Source organism: Chamaea fasciata, unplaced genomic scaffold (assembly GCF_029207755.1).
Source record: "Chamaea fasciata isolate MVZ Bird 193981 ecotype frontalis unplaced genomic scaffold, bChaFas1.0.hap1 SCAF_8, whole genome shotgun sequence".
In the NCBI taxonomy this organism is placed as follows: domain Eukaryota; kingdom Metazoa; phylum Chordata; class Aves; order Passeriformes; family Sylviidae; genus Chamaea; species Chamaea fasciata.
In genome coordinates this window covers 30,279,399-30,287,520 of record NW_027094093.1, presented here as the reverse complement: position 1 = coordinate 30,287,520, position 8,122 = coordinate 30,279,399, and positions in this window count along the sequence as shown.

Here is an 8,122-nt window from a genome sequence, read left to right as displayed (position 1 = left end):
AAATATGTTGGTCTGTTTGCCGTTGAATATTCTTGAAATCCCGTGTGGTAAAGTGGTGTTGGTATGTTTGAGCACAGGTGATGTTATCATTAGCAAGGGCCAAGATTTTTCAAGGATCATCAATAACCCTGTGTCCTGCTACACTTGCTGTCAGCTATTTAATTGTGGATGTTTAATCGCTGAATTAGCTCCTGGTCTTCCCCAAACACCAGCATGTACCTGTAGCAGAATCTGATTTTCATCCCAGACAGTGAGCTCCCAGGTAGCTTTGATTTCCATAAGGTTGTTCCTGCACCAAGAATACCTTTCAGTCACATCCAGGCAGACAGGCATAGGCTTCAGCATGTATTTGCTTCTCACATGGTGAATCCTTCTTCAGAGCCAGGGCAGAGCCCATAGGATATATATGGCTGTGGACTGCATTTTTTCAGAGTTTGAGATGTTGTTTGTGATCCAACATGGCAGGAGGCACCATGACCCCCCTGTGCCATGAGACATGGAGCCTTTTGCATCTCCCTTCTCTCAAGGTTTCTGGGGAAGATGCTGAGCACCAGTCTCCTCTCCTCTCCTCTCCTCTCCTCTCCTCTCCTCTCCTCTCCTCTCCTCTCCTCTCCTCTCCTCTCCTCTCCTCTCCTCTCCTCTCCTCTCCTCTCCTCTCCTCTCCTCTCCTCTCCTCTCCTCTCCTCTCCTCTCCTCTCCTCTCCTCTCCTCTCCTCTCCTCTCCTCTCCTCTCCTCTCCTCTCCATTCCAACCTGGTCTCAGTTGCTCCTGTCCCCACAGCTTCTAACTGCAAACAAAGTTTTTGTAATTCCTCCTCTCCAATGGGCCAATATATTAATTCCTGACACTTTGAACAGGAATCATTGGCCATCAAAAGATTGATGGAGTCCCCAGAGGCCAGGTGGGACAGCGAGGTGGCATGCAGAATGACTCTTAATAGAGCTACCATCTACTTCACAGCATTTCTAGATTTGAATATGCTACGTACCTGAATAATTCACTTAATTTAAGGGAGTTTTAATACCCATGTTTTAGCTGTAATTCCACTTCCTATCAAAACCTAGTGTCTTCTGAATCCTATATCACTGCTACATAAACAGCTCCTGTTTCTCCATTCAGAAGTGGAAAAAAATAACCCATCAATAATAGGGAATATAAAGGGCAGATTTATTTTTTACCATCACCAGAATTTCAGAGCCAGGATACAGAAATGGATGCAAGGGCTATGGCATGGCCCCATCACCTGTGCTGCTGGGGAAGCGTCATTGCAGAGCAGAATAGAAACACTTCCTTATTATATTTATTTTGGGATCAGAGGGGTTTACAGGCAGCATAACCCCTGGGAATAAAGTGTACATGGCTCTAAGAGTAGTTTGGAGGCTTAGCAGGAGCAGCTCTGGAGAGGAGCAGGGACACCCACTGAAGCAATAAGCCAGACTGCCCTGGGCAGGAGCAGCCCAAGCTCTGGAACTCAGTCCTGGAATAAAACTTAGTGCTCCTGCTCCACAAAGGCTCTCAGCTCATCCCAGCACAGCCCAAAGCCCCCAGCCACCCCTGCACCCCCCAGGACTGCCCCAAAATCAGCCCAACACTGGCCACCCAGCTCACCCAAACAGACCTGTGAGATGTGAGCTGGCCTCCGGAGAGATCTGTCAGTGATGGGGAGTGCACAACAGCCTGAAAGAAAAATTGGGGCCAGGGCTGCACATTTTAGGACTCCTCACAGTCACTGAACCCAAATACCATCTCCTCCCAGCTGCAGCAATGGCTCCATGCCCAAGATCCCAGGGTGCAAACCCCAAGGAGCACGAGTGATCCTACAACTTCAGGAACTCCCTTCCACAGAGCATCAACCAGGCTGAAAACGATGCTGACCACCACGAATGCTCCACGTGTCCTTCTGTCCACCTGCAAATAAACACAATGCAAGTTCCCTTCAAGTATTAAATAATGTGTGTAAGACAACTCCAGAAAACCTCAGCAAGACCCTTCCAGGACATGCCATAACTACCTCAAGTGCCTTACTAATGGGTCAGAAAAATATTTAAATCATGCATTAGATTTTTTTCACTAGCTACTTGCAAAGCACCCAGATCAGTGGGAAACCCAGGCTCTGCAGCCAACAGGGAGATACCAAAGAGCACAGAGCTTTTTCCTGATAATGAAGAGGTGGAAAAGACACCATAGAGGATATCACCACTGAGCTGAGCTGGGGACTCACAGAGGTACTTCAGCATCTGCTCAAAATACATTAAAGCCCTTCCTCTTGATGGACACATTTGCAGTATAAATAGTTGTGTCCTCTTTATTTCACTCTGAGGTTTAATTAATATATAAATCAAACGCTTATAAAACTCACAAATGCTTGGGAAGATGTAAAATTTAATTAGTTTGCCCACACAACTCCATATGTCAACTGTTAGCTCAATTACTCTTTGCCATGAAATACTGACTGCACTTTCCCATATTACTAATTTCCCTCTATCTCAAGTCATGCTTAATCAACACCCTGAACTCAACACACACACACACTTGTGCTAAATTAAATATTGAGCACAAGGAGCAAGAGCCTCTTTAATGAAACCACAGCTGGATTTTGCTCAGAAATGAGATCCTCATGCAATATTGGGGCAGGGGATCTCTGGGGTAATCCCTGGGGTGTGGGGCAGGTTATCACCTGCCCTGGGATATGCTACCAGACCAGCTTGCAGGACGTGCACTACCCTGCTCATGTTCTTCCATGGAGCACTGGAGGAAATACATCCCTGTCTGTGTTTTCCTGGGATGGAGCAGATGCTGGTGGGGCAGGGGCCAGAGGAGGTATGGGGAGGCTGGGAATGAGGCACACAGCAGGGATGGGTGAGGAGGGGCAGGCAGTAGATGCACTGTGATCAGCTCAGGTGTGTGGTGTCAAAGTGCAGGTGTGCAGCTGCTAAAGATGGGGACGAGTGACCCCTGTACCCATTAAATATGCATTAAAAGCACGCTCAGGTCAGCCCCCAGTCTGGCAGTGACAGTCAGTACAAATGAGCACTGACGCTGCATTTATTCCTACTTCAAAATCCTCGAGAGACAACAAAATGTCAAAATTATCATCTGGAAAGAGTCCAACAAATTCTCCATCCGCCTGAAGCCCCTCCCTCCCCCCATCCCCATCCCCACCACCAGGATGAGGGCTTTGACAGCCCCTTGGCCAGGCTCTGTGCCTCACCATGCTGGTCGGTGTGCCTGTAGCTTTCTCCTGGCCAGCCATGCCACAGGGTGACGTGGAAGTGACCTTTTCTGGCTCATCCACAGTGCCCAGCATGCCCAGCTGCTCCCAGCACAGAGCCAGGCAGTGGCCTCCCCTGGGCTCCCAGATGACCCATCCCACAGTGGAGGGATCCTGCCCGCCTGTGGGGAGCAAGGGGACACGGCCATGATGGTGTCACCGTAGCCAATGGGACTGTTCAGTGAGGAGCAGGATGCTGGTGGCTGGAAACGCTGTGGCAGAGGGTGCAGCAGCCAAGTGGAAATTTAAAAAGCTGCAGGGGGATGCACTAAACCATTTTGCCGCTTTGAGGAGAACTCCCTTGGAATAAAGATGCTTATAGCTCTACAAAAATGCTGTAAATTAAGCTCTTATTTTTCCCATTTGTGCTACTTGCTGGTATATAATTTTCTTGTTTGTGCTATGAATACAGACTATTCATTTTCCCTAAAACTATTTTCTCAGGAGTTGGTGTGGGAGCAGAGCCTGGATGTGACCACTGCGCATGAGCTGCCAGCCCTGTCTGCCCCTGGGACTTCTGCTCAGGGCCACTTGCACCAGGTTTTGACAATCCTGGAAATGTTCCTTTGACTGTCCTTCCTGAGGCAAGGGTCCACCTGTCACTGGCCCCTGGTTTGCTCCCAGGGTTTGTGTTCTGTTCCCCTACCTGTAAGGTGGGAGCTGTAAGCCTCGCTACCAGACCTGAGAAGATGCTGGGAAACTCTAAGTCTTGGATAAGCACTCCCATTTACCATCCACAGCTCAAATCTCCCCATAACCCATGAGATCAAGTAAGAGCCCCATTTCCCTGTGACCATCTCCAAAAAATTGTAATTTCAATGGTAAAACCACTTTGGGGGTAGAGTTGGGGATTTTTTTATGAGCTACCCTATATAAGCAGAGCTGGAACCCATTGTACTGGAACCCATATTATACAAAATAATTTTAATCCTCGAATTTCTTTCTTCAGGCAATCGGCTTGTTTCTTTAATTCAAATTAGATCTTCATATTCAAGTCTCATTCTAGTTAATCATATTTTTCAATTAAATTCAATTGTCTGTGATCTCCCTAACTTCCAGTGCTTCCCTGCATCTCTAATAGAGGCAAATTTTGCATTTGTTCCTTTTACTTTCCTTTTTTTTTCCCTTTCTTTTTTTTTTTTTTTCCCCCCCTAAGCTGGTAACATTCTGCTGAACAAAACCAGTTTCCAGCAATGGGATCAGAGCAGAGCCATGGTTTGGTCTGATCATATTTGCATTGCCCATACACGAGCGATGGCTACTAAAACACCACCGCTGGGAGGGAAGACATGTTTTTTACAGGCCACCTGCCTCTGCTTGATGTCAGGATGTTCATGCTCCCCACGGTCAGGGAGGAAACTCAATCACAGGGCAGCAAGCCTGGGACAGGCTCCTGCATCAGCAGGTGGAGGTGGAAAACCTTGTGCTTAGGGGTCAAGGAACATCCCTCTGCTTTTTATAGTATCCTTTCAAAACACAGCCCTTATGCATTTACCCCTTCCAAAGGGAGAAAAGGAAGTGTTCCGTGGAAAGTATGGTGTTACACATGGGTTACAAGGACCTGGGAGAGCTCAGAGCAAGTCAGACTGCTGCTTTCTTGTCTGATATTCAGTGCATTGCAGCTCAGCACTCCAGACACACGAGCACAGCTCACTGCCAGATACTGGATCATAACCCACCAGTCCTGCAAGCCATGCACCAAATCTGCAGTCAGACAGTACCTCCTGGTCAGGATGGGGAGACCTGGGCAAAACCAGGGCCATTCAACAGACAGGGAAAGCAGCTGACAAAAGGAAGGAGAATTTTTAGAACAGTTTCATGCACAGCTGTGAAGCACCCATGGAGCAGAAGAACCACCTTGGTAGTGAAGCTGACACTCATCAAGAAAACTGTGGGCATTGGGCAGACTTCAGACAACACTTAGTAAAGAGGTCACAGAAGAGAAAATCACAGAATGGTTTGGGTTGGATGGGACTTTAAAGATCATCTTGTTTCAAACCCCCTGCCATGGGCAGAGACACCTTCCACTACACCAGTTGGCTCAGAGCCCCATCCAGCCTGGCCTTGAACGCTCCAGTGATGGAGCATCTACAGGTCCTCCAGGCAATCTGTTCCAGTGCCTCAGCACCATCACAAGTAAAGAATTTCTTCCTAAAACCTAATCTAAGCCTACCCCATACGAGGACAAAAACAGAAAAGCTGCAGCAGCCTGAGGATAAACCTCTGCACATGGAGGTGATGTGGATTATCAGCTACATCTTTACCTGGCCAGTTCTCTGACACAAGAGTGCAAAAAGCAGCTGGGAGCACCCTGCCCAGTAGCACAAGACCTGGTATTTGCAGGGAAAATGCTCCTGTGGGATTTACTCAATTATTGCATTAGGGGTGTTTGCTGCTTTCATGCCATAGCAAAGTCTGGCTGATTCACCATCAGTGTCATCGTGATGCTTTCAGTGCTTCTGAAAAGGTTACAGGAACCAGAGGACCAGAGATCAGGTGAGAAAATCAGTTTCCATCACCTTTTTTAAATACTAATAAAATACTAATAAATGCTGGTTATGGTAAAAAAGCCAGAAACAGCCCCCAAGTGTATTTTGAAGACAGAAAGACCAGCAGGCAAAGAAAAAAAAGGCCCCCAGTTTTATTATTTTGTATAATCAGACTATAATTGGAGAGCAGACGTTGTCTGTAGCACACTGCCATTGGGGACTCTCGTTTTCTAATAAGAAATCCATGAGAGAATTAGACGCTGTTTCAGTGGTGTTCTGGCTGATTTAAGTGATGCACCTGGAGCCAGAATTCATGCCTTCAGTTGCTGTACTTCACCAAAAGCAGGAAACGTAGATGCCACTTTTAAATCCCTGCAAAAATTGGGTCTGCAGTGGCAACAGTGAGAGCCCCTTAATTATAGCAGTGCTTTTGGGAGCTGTGATAATTAGGAGTTTCCGGTGTTCTGGAAATCAAAGTGGTTTCTATTCTCTTCTTTAATTAATCCAGGCTTTTATCTGTGAAAGCGGAGATGAATTAAGGTTCTGCTCTAGGCAAAGGGCAATGATGCTTGTGCAGTCCCTGGTAGGGTGAAGCCACTGGACCCCCCAGGACCTGGGTGACACCCCTCACACTGCAGCATCCCTGGCCTCTGATTCTTGACATTTAGGGGGATGAAGGGGAAAGACCAGAGGGTGACATGCCTCGAGTTGGACTCACCACAGCATGCACATATCATGAGAGACCTGCTGCAGGGGGGTGTGCAGCCCCGTGGCAGGGGACACACTGCCTGCCTGCCTGCCTGCAGGAACTCAGCAGATAACAGACAGCATTTATCACCTCCCCACATGGGAAAGGGTGAGCCAAGCTGCGCAAAAATCGCAAGATTTGTCTAAAATCATGGCTTTATTTTTTTCTGTTCAAAGGAAATTATTGTTATAGGCCCCTTTTATTCCATCCTGGGAAGGGTTGATTTGGGGAGGTTTTCTAAGGTTGAGAAATCACACTGAAAATCCATGTGACTCTTAGAAGACCACGACAGCAGTATGGGATTTGTGGTAAAACCATGCAATATGACCAAAGTGAATGTCTCCATGATGTGAACTGTACATGCATGGATGGCAGAGAAAGGTTTCCAGCTGTAAATAAAGCCTCCAGCTGATGGGATGACCTCAGTGCTCAAAACAGGAGCATCTGTCACCCACCAGAGCAGAAGGCAGCATAATGCAATTAACCCATACAGCTAATTAATCAAACCCAGCCCCGACAATGTTATCAAGGAGCTGCCTGGAAATGACTCTTTATGTCAAAGCCTATTTTTAAATCAAATAAAGCCAGACCCATCCTGGACAAGCCGTGCCCCAGTTTGGGACATCTCCATACCTCATCATTTCCCGACAGTGAATTCTGCTGCAAGTATCCAAACCACGGGCTCAGCCCTAGAGCCCTGCCCCAGAGCAGCTTTGTGTTGGATTAAACAGTTTTCCCAGAGAGAAACTGAATTTCTACATCCACCTTCCTTGACTTTTGGTCTGTTTTCTCCTTTCCCTACTAGATGGCGCCTGCATGACAGGCGGAGACGAGCCCCGGCGGGGAGCATCTCTAACAGGTCTCCTCCGTGAAGGGCCGATAAATGACACTTTTCCCCGAAAAGCCAGGCAGTTGAGAAAGCGATAACCTGCCGGGAGCTGATTAGCAGCAGGAAGCCGTTTTCTGGTAGCGCCGCGTTAACTGTGCTCCCCCAGGGGATGCTGCCAGACCCCCAGGAGGGAGCAGGAGGGAGCCATCCAGAAGCTGTATCCAGCCTAGCCCAGGTGTGCACAAGCTCTGTATGGACACTTTCAGCCCAGACATCCTGCTGAGCACCCTGGCAAGCACGGTTGTGGCGAGGCAGTGGCAAGGAGGGGCTGAAGTGTCTGGCACGACTGTGCAGTCACCCACACTCGGCCACAGCTCACCTCAAAAGCCTAGTCAAAAAAACAGGCATTTCATTGGCATTTCTGGATCACCAGTAGGAGACATGCAACCGGTGGTGTGACTGGTATGGCCGCAGACCAGACTCTTAGCACCACGCAGCCACCATTGCCCCCACACAGCCCCCAGGTGGGAGAAAGGCTTTGAGGGTACAGCCCATCCCTTCCCACCTAGGATGCTCTGGGAGGGACACAGCAGTGCTTTGTCATGCCTGAAAACTGCCCCCAGGCTGCTTCCCTCTGCCTGCTCCCTCCGGGCAGTTCCATGAGGATTCAGCCAGAGCTGTCAGGTGTCAGCATCACTCCCAGTCCTTCCAGGTAACCCCGGCAAGGTCGAGTGACAGTATGAGCTACCACCTCTTCACCCAACAAAGACTCTCTGTGCCCAGCT